Source organism: Manacus candei, unplaced genomic scaffold (genome assembly GCF_025592945.1).
Source record: "Manacus candei isolate 608988 ecotype Guabito, Panama unplaced genomic scaffold, ASM2559294v1 h1tg000143l, whole genome shotgun sequence".
Classification (NCBI taxonomy): domain Eukaryota; kingdom Metazoa; phylum Chordata; class Aves; order Passeriformes; family Pipridae; genus Manacus; species Manacus candei.
In genome coordinates this window covers 234335-252961 of record NW_026138191.1, presented here as the reverse complement: position 1 = coordinate 252961, position 18627 = coordinate 234335, and the positions used below count along the sequence as shown (strand labels likewise).

At 44.7% G+C, this 18627-nt stretch overlaps 2 long non-coding RNA genes and 1 pseudogene across 2 annotated transcripts; 1 reads left to right on the top strand and 2 right to left on the bottom strand.

Moving 5' to 3' along the window:
- The window catches only part of LOC127462898 (cytochrome b-like), a 34735-nt pseudogene that overhangs the window by 8166 nt on the left and 7942 nt on the right, over positions 1-18627 (bottom strand).
- LOC127462905 (uncharacterized) lies at positions 1021-17423 on the bottom strand. The gene is made up of 2 exons (XR_007900594.1): positions 17118-17423; positions 1021-1298 (listed from the first exon to the last, which is right to left on the bottom strand). It is a non-coding gene; the product is annotated as an uncharacterized LOC127462905 (long non-coding RNA).
- LOC127462904 (uncharacterized) lies at positions 12383-12941 on the top strand. Its single transcript, XR_007900593.1, has 2 exons — positions 12383-12422; positions 12458-12941. It is a non-coding gene; the product is annotated as an uncharacterized LOC127462904 (long non-coding RNA).

The following is an 18627-nucleotide window of genomic DNA, read 5'->3' as shown; positions in this document are numbered from 1 at the left end:
TAGTATGGGCGGGTCTCATTTGATTGTTCCACCGTGTAGGGTTGCTAGTCAGCTGAAGACTTTAATGTCAGTGGGGATTGCAATAATTATGGTGGCGGATGTGAAGTAAGCTCGGGTATCTACGTCCATACCAACTGTAAATATGTGGTGAGCTCATACGATAAAGCCCAAGAAACCAATGGATAATATGGCTCAGAGTATGCCTATGTAGCCAAAGGGCTCTTTTTTACCGGCGTAGTAGGCTACAACATGGGAAATAATTCCGAATCCTGGTAGGATAAGGATGTAGACTTCTGGATGGCCAAAAAACCAGAATAAGTGTTGATATAAAATTGGGTCTCCGCCTCCTGCGGGGTCAAAGAATGTAGTGTTTAGGTTTCAATCTGTTAGAAGCATTGTAATGCCAGCAGCGAGGACTGGTAGGGAGAGAAGTAGAACTGCAGTAATTAGGACAGATCAGACGAATAGGGGGGTTTGGTATTGTGAGAGAGCAGGTGGTTTTATATTGATTACTGTGGTGATAAAGTTGATTGCCCCAAGGATGGATGAGACACCTGCCAGGTGAAGGGAGAAGATGGCAAGGTCTACTGATGCACCGGCGTGGGCTAGATTTCCGGCTAGGGGTCGGTATACTGTTCATCCTGTTCTGGCCCCGGCTTCTACTGTAGAAGATGCTAGAAGAAGTAGGAAGGATGGAGGAAGTAGTCAGAAGCTCATGTTATTTATTCGTGGAAATGCTATGTTGGGGGCACCAATTATTAATGGTACTAATCAGTTACCAAACCCTCCGATTATAATAGGCATTACTATAAAGAAAATTATAACGAAGGCATGTGCGGTGACGATTACATTGTAAATTTGGTCATCGCCTAAAAGGGTGCCTGGCTGTCCTAGTTCTGTTCGAATGAGGAGACTAAGGGCTGTGCCGATTATACCAGCTCATGCGCCAAAAATAAGGTAAAGTGTGCCGATATCTTTGTGGTTAGTGGAAAATAGTCAACGGTTGATGAAAGTCATAGGTAAGATGGCTGAGTGTAGAAGCGTTAGGTTGTAGTCCTTTTTACAGAGGTTTGATTCCTCTTCTTATCGATTCTGTAGTGAAGTTCATGTTGAGTTGCAAGCTCATTGATGTGCATTAAACATGTGCCGGGATCTAGTAGACAGAAGCCTGTTGGTTGGGGCATTTAGCTGTTAACTAAAATTTTATGGGATCAAAGCCCATCTGTCTAGGGGGAGGTTCTAGCTTAATTAAAGCATCTGAGTTGCATTCAGGAGATGCAGGTTAGTATCCTGTGTACCTTAACAGAAACTAAGAGGGATTAGCCCTTGTTTAAGGCTTTGAAGGCCTTTGGTTTAAATAACCTAAGTTTCTAAGGGATTGCGAGTACTATGGGAGATAGTGGTAGGAGTATAATTGATAAGGAGGTAAAGGTTGTGGTTAGGGTGTTAGTTGGTTTGTTAGTTTGTCATTGTTTTATGTAGTTAGTGAAGTTTGGGGGTAGTGTGATGGTTGCACAGTAGGCCAGTCGTAGGTAGAAGAAAAGTCCAAGTAAAGAGAGTAGGGTAATAGCTGTGGCTACTACTGTTAGTTCTTGTTTTGTGAACTCTTGAATAATTAACCATTTGGGTAGGAATCCCGTTAGGGGAGGAAGACCTGCAAGGGAGAGGAGAGTGAGCATAAGGATTGTGGTTAGTGATGGGATTTTGGTTCATGTGGATATAACAGTGGATAGTTTTAGGGTATTGGTTGTGTTAAGGATGAAGAAGATGGCGGAAGTTGTTACAGTATATAGATAGAACGTAATTAAAGTCAGATTGGGGTTATAGTTGAGAATAATAGTTATTCATCCTAGGTGTGCGATAGATGAGAAAGCTAAAATTTTGCGAGTTTGGGTTTGGTTAAGTCCTATTCAGCCACCTAGGACTGCGGAAGCAATAGCTATCGAAGATAGGAGAGTTGGGTTGAGTGAGGGGGATGTTAGGTAGAATAGTGTGGTTGGTGGAAATTTTGTGACTGTGGCTAGTAGGAGGCATGTTGTTATAGTTGAGCCTTGAAGAACTTCTGGAAATCAGAAATGAAATGGGACTAAGCCTAGTTTAATTGAAATTGCAATAGTTAGTAGTATACATGATATGGGGTGGGTTAGTTGGGTGATGTCCCATTGGCCAGAGAATCATGCATTGGTCATGCTGGAGAGTAAAAGTAGCGTAGATGCGACTGCTTGAGTTAGAAAGTATTTAGTAGAGGCTTCAATGGCTCGTGGATGGTGGTTTTTAGAGATTAATGGAAGAATAGCTAAAGTGTTAATTTCTAAGCCGACTCATGCTATTATTCAGTGGTTACTCGAAATTGTGATTGAGGTTCCTAGGAGTAAGCTTATTGTGGAGATTAGTTTAGCTTGGGGATTCATTAGTAAGGGAAGGAGTTAAAGATGAATCCAGACTATAAAATTCTGAAATGAGAAGTTCTGTTGTACTAGACTTTATATTTTGCAGAAATTCCTGAGATTCATTGCGTTGTCCGAGCCCATACGATTGGACACACCTGTTCACCTGTCCAAACTTGGAAACTAGGTCTGCCAACCGGGAAAAGATTATCTCAAGTACTGTTGACTCCAAGTAAATGACCACTGTAATCCACTTAGATCTCCTCACTGGGGATAGACATGATTATATTATTGTCTGTATTCCCACTGTTACTCAGTTGTTATGTTGTTTACATTTTTAGAAATGACACTTCATCAATACACTGTTCGAGTCATTCACCAGTGTCATGGTCCAACCATGGACCACGCGGTGGGATGGAATCCAACAGCCCCCAGGAGCTGGTTTCTCCCCTGAGGGTGCAGAGCAGCAGGGCCTTTTCCAGACCCAACTGTACCTTCCAGAAAGATATCAGCTATACTTTGCTTCTTTGCTGACTTCTGTTTTAGATATCAATGTGTGGACCACCCTGGCCAATGTGACGAAGATGGACGTGATATGTGTGTCCATGGTAACTCCCACGAGTCCTTTTCGCACCTGTCTGGTTGGAATACCCATTGATAACTACTGGTGGGGAACTCTATATAATGAGACCGTGTTAGCAAACTGCACATATCCAGGAGTTGACATTTCTTCTTAGAGATATATACCAGAACGCATCAGTTTGGTGCAATGAGACTCTGCAAAAACAATTTATTCCTGGATCCGATGTGATAGGTCTCCCAAATGATCTGTTTCTCATTTGTGGACAAAGAGCATGGAAAGGTATTCCGGGAAAGGCTGTAGGAGGCCCTTGTACCTTTGGACGATTAACCTTTTTTCATCCTCGCAGCGTAACCTTGCCTAAACTAAGAAGACGCAGACGTAGCACACAGCGATTTATTCCAGACTGTAACTCTGATGTAGAGTTTTGGAATAAGGCTGAAAGAATAACTGCTCGTGTAATATCTCAGATAGGGACTGCTCATGCTTTGGCTTCTCTAAATAAACTAGGATACTGGTTGACTAAAGAAGCTAATGCTACTTCTGCTGCTTTGAGTGCATTGCTCACAGATGTAGACTCTGTTAGACATGCAAGTTTACAAAATAGAGCTGCTATTGATTTTTTGTTGTTAGCCCAGGGACATGGCTGTCAAGATTTTGAGGGCATGTACTGCATGAATTTAAATGATCATTCTGAATCTGTTCATGCTAGCATCCAGAAATTAAAAACCCTTACTCAACAATTACATGTTCATGATGAATGGAACCTCTTCGGTGATTGGAAATGGGGATGGCCCTGGTTACGAAAAGCGTTAATAGGCTTGTCAATAGTTGGATGTATAATAACATGCATATTGTGTATGATTCCCTGTATACTAACATGTGTACGTCGAATGATAAACACCAAGCTAAATGCATTACAATCACGAGTAGTTCGTTATCACCCTCTTGCTACCATTGATCACACGGTGGTATGTAAGGGGGGTACTTTTGAATTAGATGATCAATGGAGCATAGAGGCGTGAGAACGAAGTCATATTAGGATGTGAAACCAGCTAGAGTATGGTACAATGTAACTTCATGGCAGAATCTAATTGTAAGGTCCATTGTGCTTTTCAGCAAGTCAGCCTGATATCCCCTATTATCAGAGCTGAGTTCTTCCTTGGTTTTGCTACATATTGCAAGATAGAGACATCTACCCTTGAAACACAATGGTAGAGGTCATCCATAGGGGTGAGAAAGATGATGATGGGAGGAAGATTATGTGGGCAGGGGTCGCTCGCCCCTTGCCCTACAAGTAGGGCATATGCAGACTGCTGCCATGAGGTAATGATCAGGCGGTGTTTGGCTGCCATTCAGGCATCACCTTATACTGCGTACTGGCCCTACATAGTGTAATGTGGAACTGATAAAAATGGGGTGTCGGAGCTGCTGAGTTGAGCGATACTCATCCTACCACCGAGACTGTGTTGCTCCACGGGGACGCCCACTAAGCATGGGTACTGACCAGCTGCTGCAGATCCTGACAGCCCTGGCCTGTCTGTGTGGGTAAGCACAGTTTTTTGATAGGAAGCAACTGAGAGAACAAACTTTTTTAATATCCTTTTTGTGTGCCTTTAATTCTCCTTTTATGTTTATAGTATTTTTCCTTTAGTTTTCCCTTTTTACTAACCAATATCGTGTTATCCATAATATTGTGTTAAGATCCTTCTTTGGTATCCCTTTTTCACTAGTTAATACTGTATTAAATGCTGTTCGTAGTATTTGTTTTAATGCCACCCGATAAGATAGTTATTTTGTATCCCTTTTTCTTTTTAGTTTTTAATCCCTCTTGTTAAGTTTATTACTAGTATTATTATTCTCACTGTAATAAAAGATATTTTGTGTGCTTGAGTATTTTTGGCACTTGTCTTTATTTCGGACATGTATCCGAACGTACTGCTACATAAATTGGCTTAGTCGGCAGGATACATGGAGGAATAAGCAGTGCCCCAGGGAATTCGTTGGTGGAGTGCTCAGTTGACGTGTCCCTGTGTATTGGTGGGAGATCTTCAGGTGGAGTGCACAGCCTGGAGAGCCGCGTCCTCGTGTGTGTTGTGTAAAAGGGAGATTCTCAGGTGGAGAGCATAGCCTGGGAAGCCGCGTCCCTGTGTGTGTGGTGAACTCTGTGTGGGTGCCGTGAGTGCCAGTGTCTGGGTTCATATCTTATAATTGTTTTGTTTTAAAGTGGTTTTTGTTGTTCTTGTTGATTAAGTTACTATATGGGAGGCAATGCGTGTGTTTTATATGCTTTGTTTGTTTTTTGCATATGGGAGGTAGTTCTGAGCAATTAATTGTGAGTATACCACACTTCTTGAGACCTAGAATTAAGATTTGTCCTTTTTTGCAACTGTTGTTTATATGTGCGACTTTGTTGTATTAATTGTAATAAATATATCTTGGGACGTAGAGGCAGCCAGGAGATAAGGCTAGATCGGACTTTAAATTTTTATTGTATTCGGTGTGGAGCGAATCAAAGCCTAGAAGATACCCAGTGGATTAGGTTTTATTGTTGTTTCACTCATAGATATGTCTTTCTGAGGATTTATTCAGAGTTATTGTAGAGTATGTATTTTGTGTTTGGTATATAGAGATTTTAGATCTGATGTGTATGTGTAGTTTGGCTTGTTTGTGATGTAAGAGCCATAGTTTGTGGATTAGTGTGTCTCATTGTGTTTAGCTTAAAAATTGAGAATCTTTTGTCTGTTAGTGAGAACATTAGTAGATTAAGATGAAAAGGTGGTTAGGAGGGTCAGCCGCAGGCGGCAATGAACCTAAGAAAGCTCCTCCCCGTGAATTAATAGAATTGGGACAGGAGCCATAGATTACTTTGTAGAATAAGTGGGAAGCATGTACAAAGATTCCTCTTGAGTATTGGGGGCAGCAGACCCCAATGGAGGTATTGCAATACTGGGAGTAGTTTACCCCTACTACTAAATCAAGCAGTCATCTGGAACAGGCTGGACGAATGGGGGGGTGCACTGCTTACTGCATACAAGTTAACTGTGGAAAAATGCAAAAAACTGCAGGAGCAGCTGAATGCTCTAAGAGCCACTCAGCTGGTACAACGCCAGACTTTACTTGACCTTCAGGCCTAAAAGAACAGGGTAGAAGATAAATGTGTTACTTTAGCTGAGAAATATGCTGTGAGAACTGTTCGGCACAGGCAAAGGAAAATAGACCCAAGTGATCGGGGACCAGGGGTGCGAGCTATAATCACTTCCCCTGATTGAGATCCAGAGAAGTGGGATAGTAACATATAGAGTAGTAGTGATGATTCTGATGAGGACGATTTTATAGAAAATTCAGAGAAGTTATCAACATCAGATGAGTTGGCACACAGAGCAAGGGGCTGACTCTGTGATAATAGACGATGTTGATGCCACGAAGTTTTTAGGGTTAACTAATGATGTATATGTACAAAATGCCCTTCGGCGTTTAAGACGAACACCAGGAGTTGATAGAACTTTGGTTTCAGTTATTGCTGAAGGTCTCAGTGACCGTTTTACTAATGATGGATCATGGCAGGATGGAAGTTCATCCTGGGTAACTCTGCATCAAGCAATCAAAGTATTAAAGGGGGAAGAAATGAAAATAGTTATTGAGCTGCAAAGCCCTGAACTTTACATGCAACAGCCTTTAATTCCAGTAATGCGAAACAAATTGTTAGAAGGCTGTCCTGTACCCTGGAAACCATACATTATTCCACTGTTAGTGTCTAACTCAGGGGCACCCACAGAAGAGATCATAGAGAGGTTGCAGCAACTTGGTGACCTTCCAGGCCTCCCACCCACAGAACAAAACCTTAACTTGATACTGTTGTAATGAGGAGGGGTAATATGATACCTCAAGTAAATATTAAGTTGTTAGTATTTGGAAGGGGGGAGTTGTTTGTGTTTTGTCTCCCACAGGACCCTGCTGGCTTCCAGCATGTTTGATGAAACCTTATCATGAGCGGCAAGAATTCTGGACAGAGATCAGTGAATGCTGAGCAGCACAAGACCAGCCCGAATATCACATGGAAGAAAAACATATCCTAAATATAATTAATTGTGTCTACTAACTTTTGCTAACTGGTGTAATGACTCAGTTATCGTGTACCTGTCTCTCGTGTGTCTTGTCCACACCTGATGTTGTGATTTATGTAATGAACAATGTCAATGTCCTGACCAGAGGCTGGGAGGCTATAGCTACCAAAGCCATGATTACTCCTGCATTAGCCTATTCAGTGCAGGTCATGTATCTTGAATAACAAGATGGATTGGTTATTCTTTCCTGCATAGCAAGTCTCGTGTCTCAATAGATCCCTGGATCTACTGCTCCAGAGATAAGAAGGTTTATATTTCTTAGATGAGTTGCACCAACAATCTGTATGCTTCGTTTTGTATTACTGGTAAGCAACAATCAGAATTGGAATATTATTCCTGAACAGTGTGCTGCCAAGTTGTTCTGGCAGCAGTGTTAAAGGTAAAGGCTAAAGCTAAGCCCTGGCTTCAAGAAGTGAAGGACATATGTGATGCCGTGTGCAGAGGGACTGCAATTGTACTTGGTTTTGTCTCCTGGGATGGGGCAGACGTGCCATTAAGGGGGGAAAGAAGACAATGGAAAACTATAAAACTTGTAACATCCTGAAGCCTAATGGTCATCACTGTATAGAATGATCTGTTTCTGTGCTATTCATGCCACACCAATGATGTTTGTGAAGATCAGGCAGAACGGTGTGGTTTGGGAATTCTAAATCAGACACTGATTGTTTTGCAGTGCTCATATTTGTATGTGTTTCATCCCGGTAGTGTTACAGCAAGTGGCAAGAATTATTTGGAATCAACAAATGACAGAAACCTTTTGGCTTACGAGTCTATACAAGAATATATGTGATTGTGAAATAACCATGTGTGAGGTGCTGGGCCTGGCAGAAGAAAAGCTTATGTTGAAAAGCTGGTTGGTAAGACTGCAAATGAAGGACTGATGTTTGTGGACCTCCCTATGGGCTCTGGCTCGCATCATGTTTACAATTTTCTTATGATGAACTGGTAATATTCTAGTTAAGTACAGAAATGATTTCACACTCAATGGTATAGTTAATATGAAGATGGATAAAATTCTTTTATAGCATGGAGGCAAGAGATAACCTGTACTATCACTCCATGAGGTGAAGGGGGATTGACTGCAGTCAGGGGTAAACTGGGGCAGGACGGTTTGCTCCCGATGAGGCCTGGAATCTGTACAGAGAGTGCAAGCTTTCTGTGGGAGCGGTTGGTGAGACCAGGATGTTGTCTGGTGTTGCATCAAACTCCAGATAAACATTGCCTGTGATAGCGCCTAACAGACCTATAAACGTGTGACTGGCAGTCAACCACTTCATACTATAAAAGATGAATCCAGACTATAAAATTCTGAAATGAGAAGTTCTGTTGTACTAGACTTTCTATTTTGCAGAAATTCCTGAGATTCATTGTGTTGTCCGGGCCCATACGATTGGACACACCTGTTCACCTGTCCAAACTTTTAGAAATGACAATTTCTAGAATTTTTAGAAATGACACTTCATCAATACACTGTTCGAGTCATTCACCAGTGTCATGGTCCAACCATGGACCACGCGGTGGGATGGAATCCAACAGCCCCCAGGAGCTGGTTTCTCCCCTGAGGGTGCAGAGCAGCAGGGCCTTTTCCAGACCCAACTGTACCTTCCAGAAAGATATCAGCTATACTTTGCTTCTTTGCTGACTTCTGTTTTAGATGTCAATGTGTGGACCACCCTGGCCAACGTGACGAAGATGGACGTGATATGTGTGTCCATGGTAACTCCCACGAGTCCTTTTCGCACCTGTCTGGTTGGAATACCCATTGATAACTACTGGTGGGGAACTCTATATAATGAGACCGTGTTAGCAAACTGCACATATCCAGGAGTTGACAGTTTTTCTTAGAGATATTTACCAGAACGCATCAGTTTGGTGCAATGAGACTCTGCAAAAACAATTTATTCCTGGATCTGATGCAATAGGTCTCCCAAATGATCTGTTTCTCATTTGTGGACAAAGAGCATGGAAAGGTATTCCGGGAAAGGCTGTAGGAGGCCCTTGTGCCTTTGGACGATTAACCTTTTTTCATCCTCGCAGCGTAACCTTGCCTAAACTAAGAAGACGCAGACGTAGCACACGGCGATTTATTCCAGACTGTAACTCTGATAGTGCACGGAAGAAGAGAAGAAAGAGTTAAGGAAGAAACTGAGAGGTCAAAGCAGCCACTGGAGAGAGTGGAGAGGGTCAATGCAACATCGAACGCGGTGAGTGACTGGGACACACCCCGCACGTCTAAGACTGCTCCCTGGGCGAAAGCGTGCCTGCAGCTCGGAGAACGAGCCGCGGAGCACCTTAAGATCGTCAGGGAAAGGCCTGTTAGTCCCCTGAGTGTCGGTCATCTGGTAAAGCGACTCTTCGCTACCGACTGTGTGGACCATGTGCAAGAAGCGGCTTGCCGCTGCCGCGTCCTAGTAACCCCAGCCACCACTGACCCCCGCGGAGCCCCCCCTCCAGTTTTCTGTCCAGCAGAAACTGGCCGTGGCTCCCCGCCTGCTCACCGCTGCTGACTGACCCTGCGGCGTGCTTAAAAAGCACTGCCAGCAAAAAGCCCCTGCACCGTATTCAGACCGCGCGGGCTTCACCGAGGCGCCGCGCCGCGCCTTCCGACACAGCGCGCCCCCGACCCCCGCGCCGCCCAGTGAACCGCGGGAGCCCCGGAGCCGCCGCTGCCGCCGCTGCGAACGCCGCGCTCAGCGGAGACGGAACCGGGACCACGCCGAGCTGCCGCCACGTGACTGAGACGCCGCCGTCAGCGCCGCCGCTTCGTTCGCCACTTTGCAACCCGCACACGCCGATCCCTGCAGCCCCAAGCCGCCGCCTCTACAACCAGCCCCCGCGTCCGTCGCTACAGCTGCCCGTGCCTGCCGCCGCCGCTTGCCGCCTGCCGCCTGCACCGGGACATCAGCCGCCGCCGACGGGACGCCACAACCCAACCGACAGTGAACCAACACAAATCAACAAACCGACAGACCCTCTTCAGCAGCGCACCCCAGCAGCGCCGAGACACAAAGGTAACATGGGAAATTTTTTCCCTACCGAAGTATCACGGGACACAGAAGCACTGGCTGCTCTGCTGAATCCTTACTATGTTCAGGTTACAAGGGCTGAATTATCAGAGTTGGTGCGGCTCATTAAAGCAGCCGTACCAGAACTACCTCTGGTTGAAGCCCTCAACATTCACATATGGGACAAAATAGGCAATCTTATCAAACTCAAGGCTCAGAGAGGGGATTCCCAAGCAAACAATGCTTACCCAGCCTGGCAAGCTATAATGACTGCATTAAGCAGATCCCACCAAAGAACGACGAACACATACACCCCCACTCAGGTTGCAAGCAGCAGCCCCACTTTTACGCGCCGCAGTTTGAACTCACAAAGCTCCGCGGGGGGAGGGGGTGGAGCCGTTCACAATTCAACTCCCGGGAAGGGAACCGGGAGCCCAAGGGACATGGACCGGCGGGAGGGAGCGGGGTCCCAGATGCGAGGTTCCAGTCAGTGGGACAGCAGCAGGGGGTCCCGTGACGGGAGTGGGGGGGCTAGCCCAGCTTACTCGCCAACCCATCCCGCGCATGAACGCCGAGTACGCGCCCAGGAGCGGGCACCACCATCTCGCCTGCCACGCGGTTCGGACACCGACCCGTCCTTCCCCGCCCCCGCGCCGTACTCCCCAACCACCACCACCACCCACCCACAGACAGCCGCTTTCGCCGGAGCTGCAGGGGGGGGGAATGGGAGGAATGGGGGAGGAGGAGGGGGATTTCAGGATAGCTCCGCCGGCAAGGGATGAAGCAACATACCGAGAAGGTACAATTGATAGGTGGGCTTTATGCAGAGAAGAGGCATTGCGTACTGGGGACTTACAAGTTATACAAGCATGTCCAGTAATTATCGGTCCACGTCAAAGCCGCAGGTTCCAACCATTACCACATGAACTAACCAAAGAACTAAGACAGTTAATGAGAGAAACTGGTGTATCATCCCCTAACACGCTTGCATTTTTAGAGTCACTAAGTTCCACATACATCTTCATGCCTCATGACTGGAGAACCTTGTTACAAATAAGCCTTTCTAACACACAATACAATGTATTGCTGAACGATTTTAGAGAAATCTGTTCTGCTTAAGCTAATGATTCGCAAGCAGGGGTATCAGCACACCAACTCACAGGGGATGGGAACTATCGTTCCATAGATGCTCAAACCGGTTACAATAGAGAGGTATACGAGGTAATAGCAAAACATGCCATGCGGGCAATAAGAAAATTACCTACATCAGACAGAGATGCAAACTTGTCATTTACCAAAATAATACAGGGCCCAACAGAACCTTACACAAAATTCCTAGATCGGCTGCAATCTGCTCTGGATAGGCAGATTGAAAATGAGGAAGCCAGGGAAATCCTTAGTAGAAGACTGGCTTTCGAAAATGCTAATGTGGATTGTAAAAGAGTTCTGCAAACCCTTCCTAAGAGGGAAACTTGCAGTATCTCAGAATTAGTTCATGCCTGCCAAGAGGTGGGTTCTTTAACACATCAATCAGATTTGTTAGCAGTAACACTGAGTACTCAGTTAAGGACAGAGCAGGGGGCCAGACCCAAAGATGGTTGTTTCATTTGTGGGGCCCCTGACCATTTCCAAAGGGACTGCCCTCAGAAACCTCTAGCATTGGCACCTCGAAAGCAACCCAAAGCAAGGAGGATGCCAAAAAACTGGAGGCGAGGGGCGCTGTCGCATGCCCCGGTACAGCAATCACATGTGACACAGGGGAACAGGCTGGCGATTTGTGCCCCCCCAGCTCAACCAGCGCTCTGTGCCCCTGCACCCCAGCCAGCGATCTGTGCCCCGCCACATCAGTGGACTTATCCAACAGGGACACAGTCCTCATAACTTCCACTGAGGTGGTGCTAATCCCGACTGGACATCGGGGTCCCCTTAATCCAGGGGTACTGCTAGACCAGTGCCTGCTTCACAGGCTGAGAACGCTAACATAAGAATGGGTATTAAGGTGGGGGATGTTGTCTGAGTTTGAATAGGTCACATAGAGAGGGCAATATATATTGATAGTATTATACTTTCTAAGCATAGTAGGGCAGAAATTAGGTGTATTCGGTGAAAGGCTAGTCCTAAACTACTTAGGGTGAAGGCGGAGTAGAAGCTTAGATGCAGAAAGGTCATTGAGAAAGTCACGGAGTAGGACTGTGGTTTGTTGAGCCGAAATCAACTGTCTTTGCTAGACTAACTTTCTGAAGTTACTCTGCCCCCTTGAATTCATTCATAGATTAGCCCTAATGCGAGGAGGAGAATGACTGCGGAGGTTCATGTTAGGGTAGTGAGAGGGGAGAGGAGTTGAGTAGCTCATGGGAGGGGCAGTAGGAGGGCAATTTCTAGGTCAAATAAGAGGAATAAGATTGCGACAAGGAAGAATCGGATTGAAAATGGGAGGCGGGCGGAGCCCAGTGGGTCAAAGCCACACTCGTATGGGGATAATTTTTCTGAATCTGGATTTATCTGGGCTAATCAAAGGTTTAGTGAAGTTAGGATAATACACAGTGATAGGGAAATTGTGAATATAAAGAGGATGATGTTAATTGCCTTTCTCTGGGTTTGATCCAGATTTTAGAGATTGGAAGTCAATTGTAATTAATATACTAGAAGGGCAAGATCCTCATCAATAGATTGTTATGTAGAGGAACAGTCAGATAATGTCAACAAAATGTCAGTATCAGGCCGCTGCTTCAAAGCCAAAGTGGTGGTTGGATGTGAAATGGAATTTTACGAGGCGGAGGAGGCAAATCAAGAGGAAGGAGGATCCAATGATTACGTGGAGACCATGGAATCCTGTGGCAACGAAAAAGGTCGACCCATAGACTCCGTCGGCAATTGAGAATGGGGCTTCATAATATTCTATTGCTTGAAGTGCTGTAAAGTAGAGTCCTAATAGTACGGTTATAAGTAGAGCTTGGGTAGCTTGGTTTCGATTACCCTCTGTGATGCTGTGATGTGCTCATGTGACAGTGACTCCTGAGGCTAGGAGGATAGCAGTATTTAGTAGGGGGACTTCTATTGGGTTTAGAGGTTTGATTCCTATAGGGGGTCATTGTCCTCCGAGTTCTGGAGTAGGAACTAGGCTGGAGTGGAAGAATGCTCAGAAGAATCCTAGGAAGAAGAATGCTTCGGATGTAATAAATAGAATTATTCCGTAACGTAAGCCCTTTTGGACTGTAGGGGTATGGTGGCCTTGGAATGTGCTTTCTCGTACGATGTCACGTCATCATTGGAGTATCACTAGGACTATAGAGAGTAGGCCTAGGAGTAAGAGTTGGATAGAGCTGTGGTGAAATCATATGGCTAGTCCAGAGGTTGTTAGGAGGGCGGCTGCTGCTCCAAAAATGGGTCAAGGGCTTGGGTCTACTATGTGAAATGAGTGGGCTTGGTGTGTCATTAAGGGTTAAATGTTTTCTTGTAGGTAAAGGCTTAGAAGAAGTACAAAGACATATGCTTGGATTATTGTTACGGCCACTTCTAGAATTGTTAAGAGGAGTAGAATGGTTATAGTTAGAAGAGACACGGTAGGTATAATGGGAAGGAGGACGGTAGTGGCTGTTGAAATGAGTTGGATGAGTAGGTGTCCAGCTGTGAGGTTGGCTGTGAGGCGAACTCCTAAGGCTAGAGGACGAATGAGAAGGCTTGTTGTTTCAATTATGATGAGGGCAGGAATTAGAGGTGTTGGGATGCCTTCTGGTAGAAGGTGTCCAAGAGAAGCTGAGGGTTGGTTTTGTAGGCCTGTTAGCAGAGTGGCAAGTCATAGAGGGAAGGCGAGGGCTAGGTTTATTGATAGTTGGGTGGTAGGTGTGAATGTGTAAGGTAGGAGGCCTAATAGGTTAATAGTTAGAAGCATAATTATGAGTGATGATAGGATTAGGGCTCATTTATGGCCTTTTTTGTTTAATGGGGTTATTAGTTGTTTTGTGATTAAGTGGAGAAATCAGAGTTGAAGAGTTGAGAGACGATTTGTAATTCATCGATTGCCAGGAGAAGGAAGTAATAGGGTTGGAAATAACAGTGAGACGAGGATGAGAGGGATTCCGAGGAGGGTTGGGCTTATGAATTGATCAAAGAAGCTTAGGTTCATGGTCAGTTTCAGGAGTGGGGTTTTGTAGTGATTAGTGTTTTGTTGGAGGGTGGGTTGGTTGGGATAAATAGTAGGAGTTTGGGCTGCAGGATAAGAGAAAAAGTGAGTCAGGAAGTAAGTATAATAAAAAGTCAAGGTGCGGGGTTTAGTTGGGGCATGTCATTAAGGAGGATGAGTAATCCTCTTTCTCTAGCTTAAAAGGCTAGTGCTGGTTCATAGTTTCTTAATGATTAGGATGTTAGAAGTGAAGATCAGTTTTCGAAGTGTGTTAGAGGGGCTGATTCTACTACAATAGGTATGAAGCTGTGGTTGGCTCCACAGATTTCTGAGCACTGACCGTAGAAGACTCCAGGACGGGTTGTGATAAAGGAAGTTTGGTTCAGTCGCCCTGGAATTGCATCGGTTTTTACACCAAGGCTAGGAACAGCTCAGGAGTGGAGAACGTCATCAGCTGTAACAATAATTCGAATTGGGGATTCTATTGGAATGACGATGCGGTTATCAACTTCTAGGAGGCGGAAATGGCCGAGTGGTAGATCTGTAGTTGGTAGTATGTAAGAGTCAAAAGATAAGTCTTTAAAGTCTGTGTATTCATAGGATCAGTATCATTGGTGGCCAATAGCTTTGAGGGTGAGGTCAGGCTCATCGATTTCGTCTATCATGTAGAGGATTTGAAGGGATGGGAGGGCTAGCATGATTAGGACAATGGCGGGTAGGATTGTTCAGACAAGTTCTACTTCTTGTGCGTCGACGGTATTAGAGGACAGTTTTTCTATAAGTATAAGAGCTTGTAAATACAGGACTAGTCTACAAATGGCTAGGGTGACTATTAGGGCGTGGTCGTGAAATTCAATAAGTTCTTCTATAATAGGGGATGAAGCGTCTTGAAAACCAAATTGAGAGTGGTTGGTCATGGGGTTGGAATGGGATGTACTGGGTTTTCACCTGTGATTTAGTCTTGACAAGACTATGTAATGATTTTACTAACAACCCATAAGAAAGAAGCATGAGTGGTTTGATGCGGTTGGCTTGAAACCAGCTTATGAGGGTTCGATTCCTTCCTTTCTTGTACTTGGACAAAGGCTGGTTCTTCAAAGGTATGATAGGGAGGAGGGCAGCCGTGAATTCATTCGATGTTTGTAGAGGTAAGTTCTGGTTGCACTACTTTCCGTTTGGATGCGAAGGTTTCTCAGATAATGAACATTAGTATAATTACAGCTACTATGGAGATGAGGGAGCCGATGGAGGATAGGGTATTTCATAGGGTATAAGCATCTGGGTAGTCTGAGTATCGTCGTGGTATACCAGCTAGGCCTAGGAAATGTTGTGGGAAAAATGTTAGGTTGACTCCAAAGAATATTACTCCAAAGTGGGCTTTAGCTCATGTGGAGTGAAGGGTGTAGCCAGTGAACAGTGGGAATCAATGTGTGAAGCCAGCTAGAATGGCGAATACTGCCCCCATAGACAGTACATAGTGGAAGTGTGCAACTACGTAGTAGGTGTCGTGCAGGGCGATGTCTAGGGAGGAGTTAGCAAGGACGATGCCTGTTAGTCCACCAATGGTGAAGAGGAAAATAAAGCCTAGGGCTCATAGTATGGGTGGGTCTCATTTGATTGTTCCACCATGTAGGGTTGCTAATCAGATGAAGACTTTGATGCCAGTGGGGATTGCAATGATTATAGTGGCGGATGTGAAGTAAGCTCGGGTGTCTACGTCCATTCCAACTGTAAATATGTGGTGAGCTCATACGATAAAGCCTAGGAAGCCAATGGATAGTATGGCTCAGACTATGCCTATGTAGCCAAAGGGCTCTTTTTTACCGGCGTAATAGGCTACAACATGGGAAATAATTCCGAATCCTGGCAGGATAAGGATGTAGACCTCTGGATGGCCAAAAAATCAGAATAAGTGTTGATATAAAATTGGGTCTCCACCTCCTGCGGGGTCAAAGAATGTGGTGTTTAGGTTTCGATCTGTTAGAAGCATTGTAATGCCAGCAACGAGGACTGGTAGGGAGAGGAGAAGTAGAACTGCAGTAATTAGGACAGATCAGACGAATAGGAGGGTCTGGTATTGTGAGAGAGCAGGTGGTTTTATATAGATTGCTGTGGTGATAAAGTTGATTGCTCCAAGGATGGATGAGACACCTGCCAGGTGAATGGAGAAGATAGCAAGGTCTACTGATGCACCGGCGTGGGCTAGATTTCCGGTTAGGGGTGGGTATACTGTTCATCCTGTTCCGGCCCCGGTTTCTACTGTAGAAGATGCTAGGAGAAGTAGGAAGGATGGGGGAAGTAATCAGAAGCTCATGTTATTTATTCGTGGAAATGCTATGTCGGGGGCACCAATTATTAGAGGTACTAATCAGTTGCCAAATCCTCCGATTATAATAGGCATTACTATAAAGAAAATCATAACGAAGGCATGTGCGGTGACGATTACATTGTAAATTTGGTCATCGCCTAAAAGGGTGCCTGGCTGTCCTAGTTCTGCTCGAATGAGGAGACTAAGGGCTGTGCCGATTATACCAGCTCATGCACCAAAAATAAGGTAAAGTGTGCCGATATCTTTGTGGTTAGTGGAAAATAGTCAACGGTTGATGAAAGTCATAGGTAAGATGGCTGAGTGTAGAAGCGTTAGGCTGTAGTCCTTTTTACAGAGGTTTAATTCCTCTTCTTATCGATTCTGTAGTGAAATTCATGTTGAGTTGCAAGCTCATTGATGTGCATTAAACATGCGCCGGGATCTAGTAGGCAGAAGCCTGTTGGTTAGGGCATTTAGCTGTTAACTAAAATTTTATGGGATCAAAGCCCATCTGTCTAGGGGGAGGTTCTAGCTTAATTAAAGCATCTGAGTTGCATTCAGGAGATGCAGGTTAGTGTCCTGTGTACCTTAACAGAAACTAAGAGGGATTAGCCCTTGTTTAAGGCTTTGAAGGCCTTCGGTTTAAATAACCTAAGTTTCTAGGGGATTGCGAGTACTATGGGAGATAGTGGTAGGAGCATGATTGATAAGGAGGTAAAGGTTGTGGTTATGGTGTTAGTTGGTTTGTTAGTTTGTCACTGTTTTATGTAGTTGGTGAAGTTTGGGGGTAGTGTGATGGTTGCACAGTAGGCCAGTCGTAGGTAGAAGAAAAGTCCAAGTAAAGAGAGTAGGGTAATAGCTGTGGCTACTACTGTTAGTTCTTGTTTTGTGAGCTCTTGAATAATTAACCCCTTGGGTAGGAATCCTGTTAAGGGAGGAAGACCTGCGAGGGAGAGGAGGGTGAGCATGAGGATTGTGGTGAGTGATGGGGTTTTGGTTCATGTGGATATAACAGTGGATAGTTTTAGGGTATTGGTTGTGTTAAGGATGAGGAAGATGGCAGAAGGTGTTACAGTATACAGATAGAAAGTAATTAAAGTCAGATTGGGGTTGTAGTTGAGAATAATGGTTATTCATCCTAGGTGTGCGATAGATGAGAAAGCTAAAATTTTGCGAGTTTGGGTTTGGTTAAGTCCTATTCAGCCACCTAGGGCAGCGGAAGCAATAGCTATTGAAGATAGGAGAGTTGGGTTGAGTGAGGGGGATGTTAGGTAGAATAGTGCGGTTGGTGGAAATTTTTTGACTGTGGCTAGTAGGAGGCATGTTGTTATAGTTGAGCCTTGAAGAACTTCTGGAAATCAGAAATGAAATGGGACTAAGCCTAGTTTAATTGAGATTGCAATAGTTAATAGCATGCATGATATGGGGTGGGTTAGTTGGGTGATGTCTCATTGGCCAGAGAATCATGCATTGGTCATGCTGGAGAATAGAAGTAGCGTAGATGCGGCTGCCTGGGTTAGAAAATATTTAGTAGAGACTTCAATGGCTCGTGGATGGTGGCTTTTAGAGATTAATGGAAGAATAGCTAAAGTGTTAATTTCTAAGCCGACTCATGCTATTATTCAGTGGTTACTTGAAATTGTGATTGAGGTTCCTAAGAGCAGGCTTATTGTGGAGATTAGTTTAGCTTGGGGATTCATTAGTAAGGGAAGGAGTTAAACCATCATTTTCGGGGTATGGGCCCGATAGCTTAATTAGCTGACCTTACCAGAAAATAATATAGAGGGAGTATAGAGGATTTTGATTCCTTTAGCGTAGGTTCGATTCCTACTTTTCTAAAATTGGGAAATGAGAGGGCTGGTATACCTCTATATTTACTTTATCATAGTAACCCTTTTGGATTCAGGCACATTTCCTTGAGTGTCTTAGGTAGGGAGGTAGGCCTGCATAGGAGATAGGAAGGCTGGTATGCCATAGGCATAAGGCTAATGTTAGGGGTAAGAAGTTTTTTCAGAGCAAATGTATGAGTTGATCATATCGGAATCGAGGGTAAGAGGCACGGATTCATAAAAATCCTGCGGAAAGGAGGAGGGTTTT